Source organism: Euphorbia lathyris, chromosome 9 (assembly GCF_963576675.1).
Source record: "Euphorbia lathyris chromosome 9, ddEupLath1.1, whole genome shotgun sequence".
NCBI lineage: Eukaryota > Viridiplantae > Streptophyta > Magnoliopsida > Malpighiales > Euphorbiaceae > Euphorbia > Euphorbia lathyris.
The window spans coordinates 19,158,423-19,180,783 of NC_088918.1; positions in this window are offsets into that span (position 1 = coordinate 19,158,423).

The following is a 22,361-nucleotide window of genomic DNA, read 5'->3' on the forward strand; positions in this document are numbered from 1 at the left end:
GGTCAGCATGTGCCAAATGAAGCACTGCTCAAAGTTTGAAGCTGATGATGCTGATTTGATTTTTGGGAAGATGAAGTTAGTCAGGAGATAGTGAGCCATCTTTTGATTTTGACCCATGCATGTACTGGGTATTTCTCCTTTGTGATTCGCTGGTTTACAGAACGTTGCAATGTGGTCAAGCTTTTCCTTAGTAGTCCTGAATTCCGTTTCGGTGTTTGGCAGATTTAGTAAGGTTGCGAGATAGGATGGGGTAATCGTTAGCTTCTTACCTTTAACGTGGGTTACCAGATGGTCAACATCATTTCCATCAACACATAGGTTGGAGTAAAATTCCCGTACTAACCTAGGGTAGGTTCTACCAGGAAGTGAAAAGATTCCAGCCCATTCATTTTTCTCAATCCATTCACAGAACCATCGACATCGAAGAACCTCATGATTCTTTACGCTCGGTTACACTTTAACAAAGAATTTTTAATTGGGCTGCTTGTCATTCTTTTTCTTCTTCTTCTTTGATGAGGTTGCGAGGTCAGTTTTAGGGTTCTTGTTTGGAATTTGGTCATGCTGACCTTGTTCTTTAGTGGGAGTCTTGCTATACTTCTGCTGAGGAGGAGACTTATGGTTTTCGTCGGTGTCGCCATCATTGTAACCACCACCGGAGAGATTTTGGGAATCCGTCATGATTACGAATTCTTTGAGAGGATTTTGGGTTTTTGAGAGAGAGAAATTTGAATGCCAAGAATTTTGAGTGTGAGGAGTTCTAAGTGGGAATTCCTCCACTATTTATAGAGGTTCGGATTGATCTTATTCGTTGAACTAGCCGTTTTACCTCGAGATGATCAACCGATAGAGATTCTAGCATTTATGACACGTTCGGTGCATGGGTTTTCTAGTTATTGCTTTACGTTATCCTATGTAGCTATTTAATATGTGTGCTAGCATTTAATGTTTAATTGAGTTTCACTCAGTATTGAGAATGTCAGACGTTTGAGATTCTGAGTAGTTAGTTTTACGTAGGATAGTTGTTTGTGAGCTTAGTAACTTAGCTTAGGATAATCACTCAGCATGTATGTCTACTCAGCATAGGGTGATTTCATGTCATTTTTAACTCAGCATGCAACAGTTACTAATTTATCATAAATCACTCAGCATGGTAATCACTCAACATTCAATTAAGCACATAGAATTATTGAAGAGGATTAGACATACCGATGGCTTTCTTTAATATGTTAAATTGCTCACGAGCCAAGGGCTTCGTAAAGATATCCGCAAGCTGTTCATTTGTTGATACGTAGGCCAGCTTGATCTTACCCTTGAGTATATGATCTCTGATGAAGTGATGTCTTATGCTGACATGCTTCATCCTGCTGTGTTGGATTGGATTCTTAAATAAGTCAATGGAACTCTTGTTATCACATTTGACCTCTATTGTTTCTGTTTTGACACCATAATCCTCAAGCTGTTGCTTAATCTATAGGACTTGGGCCACACAGCTTCCAGTAGCAATGTACTCAGCTTCAGTTGTAGACAAGGCCACTGATGACTGCTTCTTACTAAACCACGAAACCAGGCAGCTTCCTAGGAAATGAGATCCTCCTGAAGTGTTTTTTCGTTCTAGCTTATCTCGCCCATAGTCAGCATTAGTATATCCAATCAGTGTGAAGTCACTTGTATTTGGATACCATAAACCTGCATTAACTGAGCTCTGCAAATATCTGAAAATTCTTTTTACAGCTATTAAGTGAGATTCCCTGGGGTCAGCTTGATATCTTGCGCAATAACATACTGAGTACTGAATGTCAGGTCTACTAGCAGTAAGATAGAGTAGAGAGCCTATCATACCTCGATATAATTTTCTATCTACAGACTTACCTTTTTCGTCAGCACAAAGGACAGTGTCAGTACCCATTGGGGTTGATATGGGTTTACATTCTTCCATATCAAACTTCTTTAGCATGTCTTTGGCGTACTTAGACTGACTAATGAAGATTCCATTCTTACCTTGCTTTGAAGTCCAAGGAAGAAGTTGAGTTCGCCCATCATAGACATTTCGAACTCAGTTTGCATCTGTTTACTAAACTCTTTGCACATAGAATCGTCAGTAGCACCAAAAATTATGTCATCTACGTAAATTTGTGCAAGTAGGGTGTTTTTACTCTTTTTCTTAATGAACAAGGTTGTGTCAACTTTGCCTCTGACATAATTCCTGGTCAGCAAGAAGTTGGTCAACTTCTCATACCAAGCTCTTAGAGCTTGCTTTAGGCCATATAGGGCCTTTTTGAGTTTATAAATGTGGTTTGGAAATTTTGGATCTTCAAACCCTAGAGGCTGACTAACATATACCTCTTCGTTTATAAAGCCATTAAGAAATGCACTCTTAACATCCATTTGATATAATTTAAAGTTCATAAAACCTGCATAGGCACACAATATACGTATAGCTTCTAACCTAGCAACGGGTGCAAAGGTTTCACCGTAGTCAATGCCCTCTTGCTGACTATGGCCTTGGGCTACAAGTCGGGCTTTATTTCCGACTACGTTGCCTTGCTCATCTAATTTATTTCTAAAGACCCACTTAGTTCCTATGGTCTTTTGATTCCTAGGTTTAGGTACTAAATCCCATACCTCATTTCTTGTGAATTGATCAAGCTCTTCTTGCATAGCATTGATCCAATATTCATCGTGCTCAGCATCAGCAAAATTCTTTGGCTCATGCATTAAGATGAAGGCAACATTGCTGAGATACTTCCTAAGCCGATCTCTTGTCATCAACTTGTTGTCAGTAGCATCAAGAATGGACTTCTCCGAATGTCCTCTTGGGATTTTTATTTCTTTGGGCAATATTAAGTTGTTTGGAACAGGTGTTTCTACAATCTCTGCAGGAATAGATTGGTCAGCAAAGATTATTTCAATTTCTTGCTTACCTTTGGTCAGCCCTTGTATTGATGACTCAGAGGCTCCATTTTGATCAGCGGAAGCTGAGCTTGGTTCATCTTCATCGAGCTGAGTTGACTTTCCTGTAGGGTCAGCTTCATCAAACTCAATATAGACAGACTCTTCTACAACCTGAGTTCGTTTATTATACACCCTATATGCTTTGCTGTTAGTTGAGTACCCTAAAAAGATCGCTTCGTCAGCTTTAGCATCAAATTTTGCAAGATTATCTTTTGTGTTGAGTATAAAACATTTACACCCAAAAGCACGAAAGTAGCCAATGTTGGGCTTTCGTCATTTCCAAAGTTCATATGGGGTTTTCTTAAGAATAGGTCTAACTAAAGCCCTATTGAGAATGTAGCATGCTGTGTGGACAGCTTCATCCCAGAAATACTTAGGAAGCCTATTTTCACTCAGCATTGTCCTAGCAATTTCGACAATTGTTTTGTTCTTCCTTTCAACAACCCTATTTTGTTATGGTGTTCTAGGAGCAGAGAAATTATGGTCAATACCACTGGTTTCACAGAATTCATCAAACTGTTGGTTTTTGAATTCTCCATCAAATGTTTCATCCTTGCTACTCAGCAAGATGATCCAAGTGTACCGAGAGAAATCATCTACAATGACTAAGGAAAATTTCTTACCTCCCAAGCTGAGTGGCTGGACATGTCCGAAAAGATCCAAGTGTAGTAATTCCAATGGTCTCTTGGTTGAGACAATATTTTTACTTTGAAATGACTTCTTAGTTTGTTTACCTTGCTGACAAGCATTACACAATTGATCTTTTTCAAATTTAAGTTTGGGCAATCCCTCAACTAGTTGCTTTCTAGCTAATTTGGCAAGAAGGTCCATGCTTACATGACCAAGTCTTCTATGCCATAGCCAGGAGTTATCCTCTTTAGACACTAAGCATATATTTTTAGAAAACTGTTTTTCTAAACTCAGTATGTATATATTGTCTACATGAGGGGCAGTTAAAATCAATTCGTTTGTTTTTCCCTCGAGTATTTGACACTGAGTATCATCAAATACAACCTTTCTGCCGCTCTTGCAAAGCTGAGCTACACTCAGCAGATTGTATTTGAGACCTTTAACTAAGGAGACTGACTCAATAGTAGGGTTACCTCTGATAGTACCTGAGCCGACTATCTTACCCTTCTTATTGTCTCCAAAGCTTACACTTCCACCTCGTTTAAGCTCTAGTGTGATGAATTGAGTTTCATCACCAGTCATGTGCCTCGAGCATGCGCTGTCTATATACCACAGTTTTGATTTCTCCACGCATCTCAGGCTCACCTACATTTTAGACTATTCATCTTTAGGTACCCAATTCTTTTTGGGTCCTCGTTTGTTAGCATAAACAGGTGCAAAGTCATATTTTAATTTGTGACGACATACTTTTATAGTGTGGCCACTTTTACCACAGAAGTCACAGTGAATTACCCTTTGAGGGTGATGTTGAGTTTGGTCAGCATTATTGTGCTGAGCATGCCAACATACCTTAGTGGTATGTCCTTTCTTTCCGCAGAAGTCACATTGGACAATCCGCTTATTGTACCAACACACTTCTCTTGTGTGCCCCTTTTTCCCGCAACAGTCACACTGCGTGAACTGTTTATGCTGACTAGTACTTGAGTACTCAGCATGGGATTTATTTTTATTTGAGCCTCTTATTTGGCTCTGTAGGGTAGTGACATCCTTTTTCAGTTTCTTTGAATCTGATTGGACCTCCGAGACAAACTTATGCATAAGTTCTATGTTACTATGCAAAGTTGAATTGTCTTGGAGAAGATATCAGAGGTCACTGAGCTTGACCTCTTCAATCTCATCACACCGCCTGCTGAGTGCCTTTACTTTCTTATTGCACTTTTTAGTTAGCGCATATAAATCACTCAGGGCGTTGATCATCTCATTTCTAAGCAAAAGTAAGGATGTTACCTCATTATTGTGTTCCTCCTGGTCAGTTTCATCAGAGAGGTCAGCTTGCTCAGAATAAGTGCGGTCAGCATCATCAGCCATGAAGCATATATTTGCTGTTTCATTTGCATCAGCTTCTGATGAGGTTGACTCTGTTGAAACACCTTTCCATAAGATTTTGATTTGACAAAATCATCCATGATTAAGAAGCAATTAAATTTAGATGCTTTGATTTAATTGTACTAATATGTTTGTTAAATCTTGAGTGCAAAAATATATAAAGTAAAAGACAGGACAAAAGTCAGCACAAACGAAGCTGAGTAGAAAAGAACTCAGCATGACAGAATAGAAGCTGAGTGGAGTTAAAGTTCAGAAACAAAACGAAGCTGACTAAAGCTAAAGACCTCTTCAAAAGCGATTAAACAAAACGAAGCTGAACTTGAAGGAACTCAGCATGAACCATGAACATTCGAAAAGAACAAACAAAGCTGAGTATTCGTCAGGACAGCATGAAGGATCTGTTTTACTAAAAGACAAAGTCTGCCAATCTTCTGCACCAATAATTGGAACCTCGAAGATACCTAAGAAGACTGATTCCGAGATTCATGGGACGTTGGATTATCGAAAACAGAAAACTGTCACAAACAAACAAAACAGACGCTAAAAGACAACCTGACGCCTGAAGAAAAACAGAAGCAGGGAATGGTGGGCAGTCTGAAGATTTCCAGAAAATGTTCCCCAAAAGAGCCGTTTTGGTGGCAACGGTCAAGACATTTTAAACGATCAAATCCACAGGATTTAGCCTATATAAGGACAATCGAAGAACCTAAACATTTACGTTGAACTGATCCATCAAAAGAAAAATACAAGAGAGAAAGTCTCAAAAGCACTCAAATACAAAAAGAATCTTACACCCACGTTTTTATTCTTGTGTAAATGCTAGATTGAGTTGTAATCATCTAAAGTGTTCTTTAGTTCAAAAAGGAACAAGTCTGTGATCAATACTGATATTGAGAGAGTAAAGCTGAGTACTAGGTTGTTAGCATTTCAGTAGTAGAGAAATCTAGGTGCTGTGTTGCAGCACTTAGTAGGAGTTGAGTAGACGAAGAGAGGAATGTACTCTTGAATATTCAACTGCCTTGTAATTGGTTTGTGCTCTACCTTTAAAGAGCTCAGTATTGGATTCAAAAAGCTCGGAGGACTCTGGGGATTGGACGTAGGCAGTGAGGCCGAACCAGGATAAGTGATACTGAGTAATCTCTAAACTCTCTCTTATAACTGCATTTGTTGTTTGCTTTATTTACTCAGTACATAAATTGTCTAAGCTGATCCTGAGTAAGTAATTGGTGCAGAGTTAGAAGATGACCTCCAAAAGTGTCAATTCCTAACTCTCAAGGTAACAACTTTGGTCAACATCTGACTAAAGCTGTCCCATGATATATCTCACCAAGCTGACCAAAGCCAGAATTAATAAACTCCCAAAATAACTTCTGGTCAGCTCAGTTAGAACACGAAAAAATTATATTAGTTCCTACCCCCCCCCCCCCTTCGGAACTAATCACAAGGGACCAACAAGTGGTATCAGAGCCTAAAAGCTCACTACTCAGAGATTTAACAATCTTAAGCTGATCCCTAAAAATGGGTGAGAATAGCACTCGTTTCCTTCCTGGAAACCAAACAACACAGATACTCCCTGAGGGATTATCAATCACCAGACCACCCCTATTCTTTGGATCAAATTACACATTCTGGAAGAATAGGATGAAGAACTTTATTCAAGCCACAAACATGAGTGCATGGCTTGCAATTGTTCAAGGTCCACATGTGCCATACAAAACTATTAACAATGAGAAAATTGTTAAGAGTGAGGCTGAGTGGACATCGGATGACCTCAGAAAACTACAAAATAATGCTTCGGCTATAAATATGCTTCACTGTGCGTTAGATGCTGTAGAATACAATAAGATTTCAGGTTGTGAGTCAGCATAGGAGATTTGGAAGAAGCTAGAAGTAACCTATGAAGGCACAAGCAAAGTTAAGGAGTCTAAAGTCAATCAACACATGAGACTCTACGAGTTGTTTGAGATGAAGGAAAATGAAGACATCTCAGAAATGAACGCAAGGTTCACAAACATTATAAATGAGCTAAAAAGGCTTGGAAAGAACTTCACTGAAGAAGAACAAATAAAGAAGATTCTGAGAAGTCTGCCCAAAAGCTGGCAAGCAAAGAAGACAGCCGTAGAGGAAGCTCAAGATTTGACTACCTACAAATATGATGAGCTGATAGGATACTTGCTGACCCATGAAATCTCTATGAAGAACTTTGAAGCCAAAGAGAAGGAAAAATCAGAGGATAAAAAACAAAAATCTTTTGTCATGAAAGCAGACTCAACTGAAGCAGAGTCAACCGATGATGAGGAATTGGCCATGTTCACCAGAAAGATGAAAAATCTGTTCAGAAGGAATGATAGAAATGGAAAAAGATCATTTAGAAGAAATGATAAGTACAAAGCTGAGTCAAGCCACAAGTACAAAAAGGAAAGCTCGAAATCTATCACATGTTTTGAGTGTCATCAAACCGGGCACATCAAGTCAAGCTGTCCCAATCTCAAGAAAGAGAAGAAGGGAAGCAAAAAGGCTATGGTAGCCACATGGAGTGACAGTGATGAGTCAACATCATCTGAAGCTGAGCAGAATGAAACAGCCAACATATGCTTTATGGCAGATGATGGAGCTGACCAATCTAAGTCTGAGCATGCTGACCTTTCTGATGAAACTGACCAAGAGAATCACAACGATGAGGTAACATCCTTACTTTTGCTTAGAAATGAAATGGTGAATGCCCTGAGTGACTTATATACACTAACTAAGAAGTGTAACAAAAAGATTAAGACACTCAGCAGGCGCTGTGATGAGATTGAAGAGGTCAAGCTGAGTGATCTCCGATATCTTCTCCAGGACAACTCTGACTTGCATACCAATATGAAAATCTTACATAAGTTTGTCACGGAGGTCCAATCTGAGTCAAAGAAACTTAGAAAGGATATCACACAATTACAAAGTCAAGGGAAAGGGTTAAATAGAAATAGAGCTCATGCTGAGTATGCAAATATTAGTCAGCATAAGCAAGTCACTCAATGTGAATGTTGTGGGAAACGGGGACACACAACGGATGTGTGTTGGCATAACAAGCGGACTGTCCAATGTGACTTCTGCGGAAGAAAAGGGCATACCACAAAAATATGTTGGCATGCCCAACACAATAATGCTGACTATACTCAGTTCAACCCACAAAGGGTACCTTTTTGTGACTTCTGTGGTAAACCAGGCCACACCATAAAAGTATGCCGTCATAAATTGAAACATGATTTTGCACCTGTCTACACTAACAAGAAAGGACCCAAAAGAAATTGGGTACCTAAAAATGAATAGTTTGAACTGCAGGTCAGCTTGACATGCGTGGAGAAGTCAAAACTATGGTATATAGACAGCGCATGCTCAAGGCATATGACAGGTGATGAAACTCAGTTCATCACACTAGAGCTTAAACGAGGTGGAAGTGTAAGCTTTGGAGACAACAAGAAGGGTAAGATAGTCGGCTCAGGTACTATTGGAGGTAACCCAACCATTGAGTATGTCTCCTTAGTTAAAGGTCTAAAATACAACCTGTTGAGTGTAGCTCAGCTTTGCAAAAGCGGCATAAGGGTTGTATTTGATGATACTAAGTGTCAAATACTCGAGGGAAATACAAATGAATTGATTTTAACTGCCCCTCGTGTAGAAAATGTATATATGTTGAACTTGGAAAAACAGTTTTCTAAAAATATATGCTTGGTATCTAAAGAGGACAATTCCTGGCTATGGCATAGAAGACTTGGGCATGTCAGCATGGATCTTCTTGCCAAATTAGCTAGAAAGAAATTAGTTGAGGGATTACCCAAATTAAAGTTTGAAAAAGGTCAGCTATGTAAAGCCTGTCAGCAAGGAAAACAAACTAAAAAGTCATTTCATAGTAAAAATGTCGTCTCAACCAAAAGGCCATTGGAATTACTACACTTAGATCTTTTTGGACCTATCCAGCCACTCAGCTTCGGAGGTAAGAAATTTTCTTTGGTTATTGTAGATGATTTCTCTCGGTATACTTGGATCATCTTGCTTAGTAGCAAGGATGAAACCTTTGAGATGTTCACCACATTGATCAGAAAGCTTGAAAATGACAAAGACCTAAAAGTAGCTCATATTAGAAGCGACAATGGTGGAGAATTCAAAAACCAACAGTTTGATGAATTCTGTGAAACCTGTGGTATTGACCACAACTTCTCTGCTCCAAGAACACCTCAACAAAATGGGGTTGTTGAAAGGAAAAATAGAACCATTGTTGAAATAACTAGGACGATGCTGAGTGAAAATAGGCTTCCAAAGTACTTCTGGGGTGAAGCTGTTCACACAGCATATTATATACTGAATAGGGCTCTAGTCAGACCTATACTTAAGAAAACCTCATATGAACTTTGGAAAGGACGAAAGCCCAACATTGGATACTTTCGTGCCTTTGGCTGTAAGTGTTTTATACTCAATACAAAAGACAACCTTGCTAAATTTGATGCTAAAGCTGATGAGGCGATCTTTTTAGGGTACTCAACAAACAGTAAAGCATATAGAGTATTTAATAAAAGAACTCAAATTGTAGAAGAGTCTGTACATGTTGAGTTCGATGAAACTGACCCCACAGGTAAGTCAGCTCAGCCTGAAGAAGAAGAATCAGGCTCAGCTTCCGCTGATCAATCAGAAGCCACAATGCCTAACATACAGGAGTTGACTCAAGGTAAGCAAGAAATTGAAATATCATTTGCTGACCAATCTATTCCTGTAGAGATTGTAGAAACACCTCTTCCAAACGACTCAGCTCTGCCAAAGGAAATACAGATCCCAAGAGGCCATACAAAACAAGCCATTCTTGATGCCGCTAACAACAAACTGATGACCAGGGATCAACTTAGAAAATACCTCAGCAATGTTGCATTCATATCAATAAATGAGCCAAAGAATTTTGCTGATGTTGAGCAAGATGAGTATTGGATCAATGCTATGCAAGAAGAGCTTGATCAATTCACCAGAAATGAGGTATGGGATTTAGTACCTAAACCTAGGAATCAAAAGCCCATAGGAACTAAGTGGGTCTTTAGAAATAAGCTAGATGAACATGGAAATGTGATTAGAAACAAAGCCCGACTTGTAGCCCAAGGCTATAGTCAGCAAGAAGGTATAGACTATGGAGAAACATTTGCTTATGTTGCTAGATTAGAAGCTATACGTATATTGTGTGCCTATGCCAGTTACATGAATTTTAAACTATACCAAATGGATGTAAAAAGTGCATTTCTTAATGGCTTTATAAACGAAGAGGTATACGTTAATCAACCTCCTGGATTTGAAGACTCAAAATTTCCAAATCACGTTTATAAACTCAAAAAGGCTCTGTACGGTCTAAAACAAGCTCCAAGAGCTTGGTATGAGAGATTGACCAACTTCCTGCTGACCAGGAACTATGTCAGGGGAAAAGCTGACACAACTTTGTTCATTAAGAAAAAGGGTAAACATACCCTACTTGCACAGATATATGTTGATGATATAATCTTTGGTGCTACTGACGAATCTTTGTGCAAAGAATTTAGCCAACAGATGCAAACTGAGTTCGAAATATCCATGATGGGTGAACTCAACTTCTTCCTTGGACTCCAAATCAAGCAAGGTAAGAATGGCATATTTATAAGTCAGTCTAAGTACACCAAGGAAATGTTAAAGAAATTCAGCATGGAAGAGTGCAAACCAATATCAACCCCCATGGGTACTGATACTGTCTTATGCAAGGATGAAAAGAGTAAGTCAGTTGATAGTAAACTCTATCGAGGTATGATAGGTTCATTACTCTATCTCACTGCTAGTAGACCAGATATTCAATACTCAGTATGCTATTGTGCTAGATATCAAGCTGACCCCAGGGAATCTCATCTAACTGCTGTAAAAAGAATTTTTAGATACTTGCAAAGCTCAGTTGATGCAGGTCTATGGTATCCAACCTCAAATGAATTTACACTCATTGGATATACTGATGCTGACTATGGACGAGATAAGCTAGAACGAAAAAGTACTTCAGGAGGATGTCATTTCCTCAGAAGCTGTCTAGTATCTTGGTTTAGCAAGAAGCAATCATCCGTTGCTCTGTCTACAACTGAAGCTGAGTACGTGGCTGCTGGAAGCTGTGTTGCACAAGTCCTATGGATAAAGCAACAGCTTGAGGATTATGGAGTCAAAACAAAGACTATAGAGATCAAATGCGATAACAAAAGTGCCATTGATCTATCTAAAAATCCAGTCCAACACAGCAGGATGAAGCATGTTAGCATAAGGCATCACTTCATCAGAGATCACGTACTAAAAGATGAGATCAAGCTGACTTACGCACCAACAAACGACTAGCTTGCGGATATCTTCACAAAGCCTTTGGCACGAGAACAGTTTCATACACTAAGGGAAGCCATTGGTATGTCAAATCCACTCTAACTAAATCTGCATAAATTGAATGTTTTGCCTTGTTGAGTAAAAATTGATTGAATGTACAAATGTCATGTAAATGTTCTGTGCTCAGTAAATAAACATAAAAGATAATCATGCTATGCTGAGTAATTAGCTTATGATAAGCCACTAAGATACTCACGGTTCACCTTCTAGGAAAACCGAACCAAAAGCCCACTTGCAACCATAAATGCCAACACGTGTAATAAAATGAACCTAGGAAAGGCAAATAATTATGGAATTACCCATGCGCCGAAAAGTGTCATAAATGGCAGAATCCGTGTCCATTGACTTCCCCAAGATAAACTCGGATAGTCCAAACGACGATTTAGGTCTAAATAAGTAGAGGAAGAAATCCCTCTTCACCTTCACTACACACAAAAATCCTTGGCATTCAAAATCTTTTCCGAGTCCAAAATTTCCAAAGTCACCTAAAAACTCTGAGAATGTCTAAACCTCAGAGCATCTCCGGTGGCAACCTCGACGAACATGAAAACCCTAAATCTCTCAGCCCAACTACTAAAAAACGCTCTCAGGATACGCCAGCCAGCTCCTCCAAACCAAAAAAGGCTAAGGTTAGATCCATGGTGAAGGTCTACTCCAAAGTAGATAAACTTGAAGTTCTCAAGTGTCGTTGGTTCTCATCCATTTTTGTTACTACCAAGAAGCCATTTTGCGAATGGTTTAAGAAAAACGAATGGACAGGTCTTTTCTCTCTACCTGGAACTTCCTATCCACAACTTGTTAAGGAATTCTACTCTGGTCTCAAGGTTGATAAAGATGATGTCGACTATTTGGAAACACATGTTAAAGGCCGCAAGATCATAATCACTCCGTCATATCTAGCGACCTTACTGAACTTGCCTAACAAAGGAACAGAGTTCAGGACAACGAAAGAAAAGCTCGACCACATTAAGGAGTTTTGCAAACCTGCAAACTACAAAGGAGAAGTGCCCAGTACTTGCTTAGGACAGCACCAGAAAATGGCGCATTTTATCCTCACTAACTTCATTTTCCCTAAACTCAATGCAGCCTCATCCGCATCTAACTTTGAGCAGTGCTTTATTTGGCACATGCTAACCTATAATCCACTCAACTTACCTATATTCTTGGTCAGTGCCTTTCAACACGGAGGGAAGAAACTCAGGTTAGGCTCTCTAATCACGAAAATTCTTGTAGACCACAACATAGAAACGATCAGTGAGGTTAAGAGCTTAGGATCTGAAATTACTGCTGCACTATTGTTTGGGCTAGTCCATAGCCAACCATTAAAAGGCCTTGAAGAAGTTGAGGAGGATGAGGAAGGAATCAATGCTGTGCAAGAAGAAATTGAGGAGGATGAGCCAGCAGAAGTTAATGTTGTACCAGAGATTGAATCAGAAGATATCGCTACCAATCCCTCAAAAGAGAAAAGGAAAAGGAAAAGGAAGACACTTGCCACCTGTGCCAAGGATATTGATACTGTGCCAAGAAAAAGGAGGGTTATGACCAGAGGAAAGCATACTGATGCCGACCTGCCTCAGGATACACCTGAATTAGCAGAATCAAGGAAAGGGCAGACCATACCCGAGGAAGAAAGTAAAGAATCTCCAGAACAGCCTCTGATAAGGAAAAAGAAGTGCTCTGCCTTAACAACTATTGAAACTGATCAGGTTGTGACACCTGAATCTCATTGTGCTCAGGATAGTGGGGTTGATCTTGAGAAAACTCCAGCTAGGCAAGCTGATGAAGAAAAGGAAGGAAGTCAGGATGATATTCAGCTCAATACTAATGAACCTGATCATGTTGAGCTGAACATTATTGAGCAGGAACATAATGCTGAACCTGAGGATGCGAACATAGATATTCAAATTGATACGTCACCGCACAAAACCAAGTCCCACAGAAGAGTAAAGAAGAAGGCCAACAAACCTCTCCTTATCGATCTCTTGGCAGATTCTCCCTCTGAGCCAACTACGGATCCCTCCTCTATCCAATTTGAGTATTTTTCTCATCACCCTGAGTCTCCTTCCACTCATATGATTGAAAATCAAGCCACTGTTACTCAGATTGAGGAACATGCCAAGGCTCCACCCAATCCAAACTCTGCAGAGCAAGATCTCGAAGAACCAGCAACTCAACATGAGAAAGTTGCTATGGAACCACCTGTTGACACTCCACATCCTCATGAAGCCCAAACTCTACCACCATCCAGCTCCACTCCCATTCCTATGTCTGAACCAGCTTCAGATAAGCACCAAGCCCATTTTACTGCAACTCAGGCTGGACGTCGCCTCGTGGAAACGGCCCAATATCTTCTACATGAGTTCACCACTTCTACTGCTGTTAAAACTTCCAATGCCGAGTCCACTCCTACCACCTCCGTTACCCAGCTTATCATTGAACTTAAGGGACTTAAAGATCTTGTCAACATTATGACAACTGTCCAATCCCAACAACCTACTCAAGAGCACATTACCAAGCTGACTGAGCTACTCCTACTCATGATCAATCATATCAACTCCATTGAAGACAAAATCAACAATATCTCTGTCCCAACTCCTGGCTATGCCACTTCGACAGAATTGAATCAACACTTTGCCAATCTTCAAGCAAATCTGCCCAACCTTGGGGCCCCGGCAAATCCTGCATATCCCACATCTACTGAGTTGAAGGAATGTTTTCACAAGTTGACTGCCGATCTCCTCAGTACTCGAGAGCTTATTTCCTCCACCTCTCAGTGCCAAATTGACCAACTCAGTGAAGCTGTGAGTCTTCTTAGTGTCCACAAAGCCCAGATGGAGATTGACCAAATCAGTGACCACTCTTCACCAAGCACTCACAAGGCTGTTAGTTATGACCTTGGGCAACGCATCTTCTATGATTCTGCTCTCTTGAAGATGTTTCATCAATCCTTTGCTCAAATAACCAGCTCTCTCACATGGCTCAGCAAGTCTCATGAGTGTATAATCAACCTGATTACTGGCTCTATCCCTGTGCCTCGCACTGTTTGTGATAATTGCATCCCTGTCATAGATGGCTTGAGTGAAAGCACGAAGCGCTTACATCATTATTCCGGTGTAATCAACTGCATCTGGAAGCAAGGTGAAAGGGAAAGGTAAGGCCACACAGTGAAGACAAGAAGAAGAAGTTAAAACTAGGGAACTAGCACAAATGAAATTTAAGTTTTTGTCTTGTTGGTAGGCACTGATATGTCATGCTGTACTCTGAATGCCTCAATGAACTTTTTTTTCTTTCGAATGTCTCACCTATCCAAAATTGAGCAAACTGATACTTAGCATTTGATGAATGAACCAAACTAAGTATTCAAACATTCATGACTAAAACTCAAGACACACTAAAACTAAATCTAGTTAGCCACACATCCTGAGTTTATTTCAAAACGAAAACATGGAAAGTTCAGAAAAAGATGCAACCCTCACGGGGGAGTAGTTTCCATATGAAAAATAAATCAATCATGGGGCAACTTATAACTGAGTTCCATAATTATGTATTTTGCCAACATCAAAATGGGGGAGTTTGTTGAAACACCTTTCCACAAGATTTTGATTTGACAAAATCATCCATGATTAAGAGGCAATTAAATTTAGATGCTTTGATTTAATTGTACTAATATGTTTGTTAAATCTTGAGTGCAAAAATATATAAAGTAAAAGACAGGACAAAAGTCAGCACAAACGAAGCTGAGTAGAAAAGAACTCAGCATGACAGAATAGAAGCTGAGTGGAGTTAAAGTTCAGAAACAAAACAAAGCTGACTAAAGCTGAAGACCTCTTCAAAAGCGATTAAACAAAACGGAGCTGACCTTGAAGGAACTCAGCATGAACCATGAACATTCGAAAAGAACAAACAAAGCTGAGTATTCGTCAGGACAGCATGAAGGATCCGTTTTACTAAAAGACAAAGTCTGCCAATCTTCTGCACCAATAATTGGAACCTCGAAGATACCTAAGAAGACTGATTCCGAGAGTCATGGGACGTTGGATTATCGGAAACAGACAACTGTCAGAAACAAACAAAACAGACGCTAAAAGACAACCTGCCGCCTGAAGAAAAACAGAAGCAGGGAATGATGGGCAGTCTGAAGATTTCCATAAAATGTTCCCCAAAAGAGCCGTTTTGGTGGCAACGGTCAAGACATTTTAAACGATCAAATCCACAGGATTTATCCTATATAAGGACAATCGAAGAACCTAAACATTTACGTTGAACTGATCCATCAAAAGAAAAATACAAGAGAGAAAGTCTCAAAAGCACTCAAATACAAAAAGAATCTTACACCCACGTTTTTATTCTTGTGTAAATGCTAGATTGAGTTGTAATCATCTAAAGTGTTCTTTAGTTAAAAAAGGAACAAGTCTGTGATCAATAGTGATATTGAGAGAGTAAAGCTGAGTGCTAGGTTGTTAGCATTTCAGTAGTAGAGAAATCTAGGTGCTAGGTTGTAGCACTTAGTAGGAGTTGAGTAGACGAATAGAGGAAGGTACTCTTGCATATTCAACTACCTTGTAATTGGTTTGTGCTCTACCTTTAAAGAGCTCAGTATTGGATTCAAAAAGCCCAGAGGACTCTGGGGACTGGATGTAGGCAGAGAGACCGAACCAGGATAAGTGATACTGAGTAATCTCTAAACTCTCTCTTATAACTGCATTTGTTGTTTGCTTTATTTACTCAGTACATAAATTGTCTAAGCTGATCCTGAGTAAGTAATTGGTGCTGAGTTAGAAGCTGACCTCCAAAAGTGTCGATTCCTAACTCTCAAGGTAACAACTTTGGTCAACATCTGACTAAAGCTGTCTCGTGATATATCTCACCAAGCTGACCAAAGCCAGAATTAATAAACTCCCAAAATAACTTCTGGTCAGCTCAGTTAGAACACGAAAAAATTATATTAGTTCCTAACCCCCCCCCCTTTCGGAACTAATCACCTGGGACCAACAGACTCATCATTATCACTCCATGTGGCTACCATAGCCTTTCTGCTGCCCTTCTTGTCTTTCTTCAGCGTGGGACAGCTTAACTTGATGTGCCCAGTTTGGTGGCACTCGAAACATGTGACAGGCTTTAAGATGTCCTTCTTATATTTGTTGTCGCTGGGCTAAGCTTTGTATTTGTCATTTCTTCTGAATGGACTTTTTTTGTTCCTATTATTCTTTCTGAACAACTTCTTCATTTTCCTTGTGAACATGGCCATTTCCTCATCGTCTGATGAGTCAGCTTCGGTTGAGTCAGCTTTCATGACGAGTGATTTTTGTTTCTTATCTTCTGATTTTTCTTTCTCTTTTGCTTCAAAGTTGTTCATTGAGATCTCATGAGTCAGCAGAGATCTGATCAGCTCGTCATACTTATATGTGGTCAAGTCTTGAGCTTCTTCCACAGCCGTTTTCTTAGCTTGCTAGCTTTTTGGTAAGCTTCTCAAGATTTTCTTCACTTGTTCTTCTTCAGTGAAGTTCTTGCCGAGTCTTTTTAGCTCGTTTATGATGTTGGTGAATCTAGCGTTCATTCCGGAGATGTCCTCATTGTCATTCATCTCGAACAGCTCGTACAGTCTCATATGTTGATTCACCTATGATTCCTTAACCTTGCTTGTTTCTTCGTAGGTTACTTCAAGCTTTTTCCAGATCTCTTATGCTGACTCACAACCTGATATTTTATTGTACTCTGCAGCATCTAGAGCACATTGAAGCATATTGATATCCGAATCATTATTTTGTAATTTTCTAAGGTCATCTTCTGACCACTCAGTTTCACTCTTGACAACTTTCTCATTGTCAACAGTTTTATATGGCACGTAAGGGCCTAGTACAATTGCAAGCCAAGAACTCATTATTGTGGCTTGAATAAAGTTTTTCATCCTATTCTTCCAGAATGTATAATTAGATCCGAAGAATAGGGGAGGCCGACTAATTGATAATCCCTCAGGGAGTATCTGTGTTGTTTGGTTCCCGGGAAGGAAACGAGTGCTGTTCTTATTGAAACACCTTTCCACAAGATTTTGATTTGACAAAATCATCCATGATTAAGAGGCAATTAAATTTAAATGCTTTGATTTAATTGTACTAATATGTGTGTTGATTTTTGAGTGCAAAAATATATATAAAGTAAAAGACAGGGCAAGTCAGCTCAAGCGAAGCTGAGTAGAAAAGAACTCAGCATGACAGTATGGAAGCTGAGTGGAGTTAAAGTTGAGAAACAAAACAAAGCTGACTAAAGCTAAAGACCTCGTCAGGAGCATTTAAAACAAAACGAAGCTGACCTTGGAGGAACTTAGCATGAAGGATTCATTCTACTAAAAGACAAAATCTGCCAATCATCTGCACCAATAAATGGTACCTCGAAGATACCTAAGAAGACTGATTCTGAGAGTCATGGGACGTTGGATTATTGGAATCAGACAACTGGCACAAACAAACAAAACAGATACTAGAAGACAACCTGACGCCTGAAGAAATACAGAAGCAGGGAATGGCGTATAGTCTGAAGATTTCCAGAAAATGTTCCCCAAAAAAGCCGTTTTGGTGGCAACGGTCAAGACATTTTAAACGATCAAATCCACAGGATTTAGCCTTTATAAGGACAATCGAAGAACCTAAACACACTGTGAACTGATCCATCAAAAGAAAAATACAAGAGAGAGTCTCACAAGCACTCAAATACAAAAACAGAATCTTACACCCACGTTTTTATTCTTGTGTAAATGCTAGATTGAGTTGTAATCATCTAAAGTGTTCTTTAGTTCAAAAGGAAAAAGTCTGTGATCAATAGTGATATTGAGAGAGTAAAGCTGAGTGCTAGGTTGTTAGCATTTCAGTAGTAGAGAAATCTAGGTGCTGGGTTGTAGCACTTAGTAGGAGTTGAGTAGACGAATAGAGGAAGGTACTCTTGCATATTCAACTGCCTTGTAATTGGTTTGTGCTCTACCTTTAAAGAGCTCAGTATTGGATTCAAAAAGCCCGGAGGACTCTGGGGACTGGACGTAGGCAAAGAGGACGAACCAGGATAAATGATACTGAGTAATCTCTAAACTCTCTCTTTATATTGCATGTGTTGTTTGCTAAATTTACTCAACATATAAAACTGTCTAAGCTGACCTTGAGTAAATAAGTGGTGCTAAGTTAGAAGCTGACCTCTAAGAGTATCAATTCTCAACTCACGTGGAAACAACCTTGGTCAGCTCCTGACTAAAGTTGTCTTCAAATATATCTCACCAAGCTTACCAAACCAGAGTTAATAAACTCCCAATATAACTTCTGGCCAGTTCAGTTAAAACGGGCAAAAAGTTATATTAGTTCCTAACCCCCCCCCCCCCTTGGAACTAATTATCAGGGACCAACAAGTGGTATCAGAGCTAAAGCTCACTACTCAAAGATTTAACAATCTTGAGCTGATCCCTAAAAATGGGTGAGAATAGCACTCGCTTCCTTCCTGGAAACCAAACAACACAGATACTCCCTGAGGGATTATCAATCACTAGACCACCCCTATTCTTTGGATCAAATTATACATTCTGGAAGAATAGGATGAAGAACTTTATTCAAGCCACAAACATGAGTGCATGGCTTGCAATTGTTCAAGGTCCACATGTGCCATACAAAACTATTAACAATGAGAAAATTGTTAAAAGTGAGGCTGAGTGGACAGAGGATGACCTCAGAAAACTACAAAATAATGCTTCGGCTATAAACATGCTTCACTGTGCGTTAGATGCTGCAGAATACAATAAGATTTCAAGTTGTGAGTCAGCATAGGAGATTTGGAAGAAGCTTGAAGTAACCTATGAAGGCACAAGCAAAGTTAAGGAGTCTAAAGTCAGTCAACATATGAGACTTTACGAGCTGTTTGAGATGAAGGAGCATGAAGATATCTCAAAAATGAACGCAAGGTTCACAAACATTATAAATGAGCTAAAAAGGCTTGGAAAGAACTTCACTGAAGAAGAACAAGTAAAGAAGATTCTGAGAAGTCTGCCTAAGAGCTGGCAAGCAAAGCAAACAGCCGTGGAGGAAGCTCAAGATTTGACTACCTACAAATATGATGAGCTGATTGGATCTTTGCTGACCCATGAAATCTCTATGAAAAACTTTGAAGCCAAAGAAAAAGAAAAATCAAAGGATAAGAAACAAAAATCCCTTGTCATGAAAGCAGACTCAACTGAAGTAGAGTCAACTGATGATGAGGAAATAGCCATGTTCACCAGAAAAATGAAAAAACTGTTCAGAAGAAAGGATAGAAATGGAAAAAGATCATTTAGAAGGAATGATAAGTACAAAGCTGAGTCAAGCGACAAGTACAAGAAGGACAGCTCGAAATCTGTCACATGTTTTGAGTGTCATCAAACCGGGCACATCAAGTCAAGTTGTCCCAATCTCAAGAAAGAGAAGAAGGGAAGCAAAAAGGCCATGGTAGCCACATGGAGTGACAGTGATGAGTCAACATCATCTGAAGCTGAGCAAAATGAAACAGCCAACATATGTTTTATGGCAGATGATGGAGCTGACCAATCCCAGGCTGAGCATGCTGACCTTTCTGATGGAACTGACCAAGAGAACCACAACAATGAGGTAACATCCTTACTTTTGCTTAGAAATGAAATGGTGAATGCCCTGAGTGACTTATATACACTAACTAAGAAGTGTAACAAAAAGATTAAGGCACTCAGCAAGCGCTGTGATGAGATTGAAGAGGTCAAGCTGAGTGATCTCCGATATCTTCTCCAGGACAACTTTGACTTGCATACCAATATGCAAATCTTACATAAGTTTGTCACGGAGGTCCAGTCTGAGTCAAAGAAACTTAGAAAGGATATCACACAATTACAAAGTCAAGGAAAAGGCTTAAATAAAAATAGAACTCGTGTTGAGTATGCAAATTTGGGTACCTAAAAATGAATAGTTTGAACTGCAGGTCAGCTTGACATGCGCGGAGAAGTCAAAACTATGGTATATAGACAGCGCATGCTCAAGGCATATGACAGGTGATGAAACCCAGTTCATCACACTAGAGCTTAAACGAGGAGGAAGTGTAAGCTTTGGAGACAATAAGAAGGGTAAGATAGTCGGCTCAGGCACTATTGGAGGTAACCCAACCATTGAGTATGTCTCCTTAGTTAAAGGTCTAAAATACAACTTGTTGTGTGTAGCTCAGCTTTGCAAAAGCGGCAGAAGGGTTGTATTTGATGATACTAAGTGTCAAATACTCGAGGGAAATACAAATGAACTGATTTTAACTGCCCCTCGTGTAGAAAATGTATATATATTGAACTTGGAAAAACAGTTTTCTAAAAATATATGCTTGGTATCTAAAAAGGACAACTCCTGGCTATGGCATAGGAGACTTGGGCATGTCAGCATGGATCTTCTTGCCAAATTAGCTAGAAAGCAACTAGTTGAGGGATTACCCAAATTAAAGTTTGAAAAAGATCAGCTATGTAAAGCCTGTCAGCAAGGAAAACAAACTAAAAAGTCATTTCATAGTAAAAATGTCGTCTCAACCAAAAGGCCATTGGAATTACTACACTTAGACCTTTTCGGACCTATCCAGCCACTCAGCTTGGGAGGTAAGAAATTTTCTTTGGTTATTGTAGATGATTTCTCTCGGTATACTTGGATCATCTTGCTGAGTAGCAAGGATGAAACCTTTGAGATGTTCACCACATTGATCAAAAAGCTTGAAAATGACAGAGACCTAAAAGTAGCTCACATTAGAAGTGACAATGGTGGAGAATTCAAAAACCAACTGTTTGATGAATTCTGTGAAACCTGTGGTATTGACCACAACTTCTCTGCTCTTAGAACACCTCAACAAAATGGGGTTGTTGAAAGGAAAAATAGAACCATTGTCGAAATAGCTAGGACAATGCTGAGTGAAAATAGGCTTCCAAAGTACTTCTGGGGTGAAGCTGTTCACACGGCATGTTATATACTGAATAGGGCTCTAGTCAGACCTATACTCAAGAAAACCCCATATGAACTTTGGAAAGGTCGAAAGCCCAACATTGGATACTTTCGTTCCTTTGGGTGTAAATGTTTTATACTCAATACAAAAGACAATCTTACTAAATTTGATGCTAAAGCTGATGAGGCGATCTTTTTAGGGTACTCAACAAACAGTAAAGCATATAGAGTATTTAATAAAAGAATCCAGATTGTAGAAGAGTCTGTACATATTGAGTTCGATGAAACTAACCCTACAGGTAAGTCAGCTCAGCCTGAAGAAGATGAACCAGGCTCAGCTTCCGCAGATCAACCAGAAGCCACAGTGTCAGACATACAGGAGCTGACCCAAGGTAAGCAAGAAATTGAAATATCATTTGCTGACCAATCTATTCCTGTAGAGATTGTAGAAACACCTCTTCCAAACAACTCAACATTGCCAAAGGAAATAAAGATCCCAAGAGGTCATACAGAACAAGCCATTCTTAATGCCGCCAACAATAAATTAATGACCAGAGATCAACTCAGAAAATACCTCAGCAATGTTGCATTTGTATCAATACATGAGCCAAAGAATTTTGCTGATGCTGAGCAAGATGAATATTGGATCAATGCTATGCAAGAAGAGCTTGATCAATTCACTAGAAATGAGGTATGTGATTTAGTACCTAAACCTAGGAATCAAAAGCCCATAGGAACTAAGTGGGTCTTTAGAAACAAGCTAGATGAACATGGAAATGTGATCAGAAACAAAGCTCGACTTGTAGCCCAAGGCTATAGTCAGCAAGAGGGTATAGACTATGGAGAAACATTTGCTCATGTTGCTAGATTAGAGGCTATACGTATATTATGTGCGTATGCCAGTTACATGAATTTTAAATTATACCAAATGGATGTAAAAAGTGCATTTCTTAATGGCTTTATAAATGAAGAGGTATATGTTAATCAACCTCCTGGATTTGAAGACTCAAAATTTCCAAATCACGTTTATAAACTCAAAAAGGC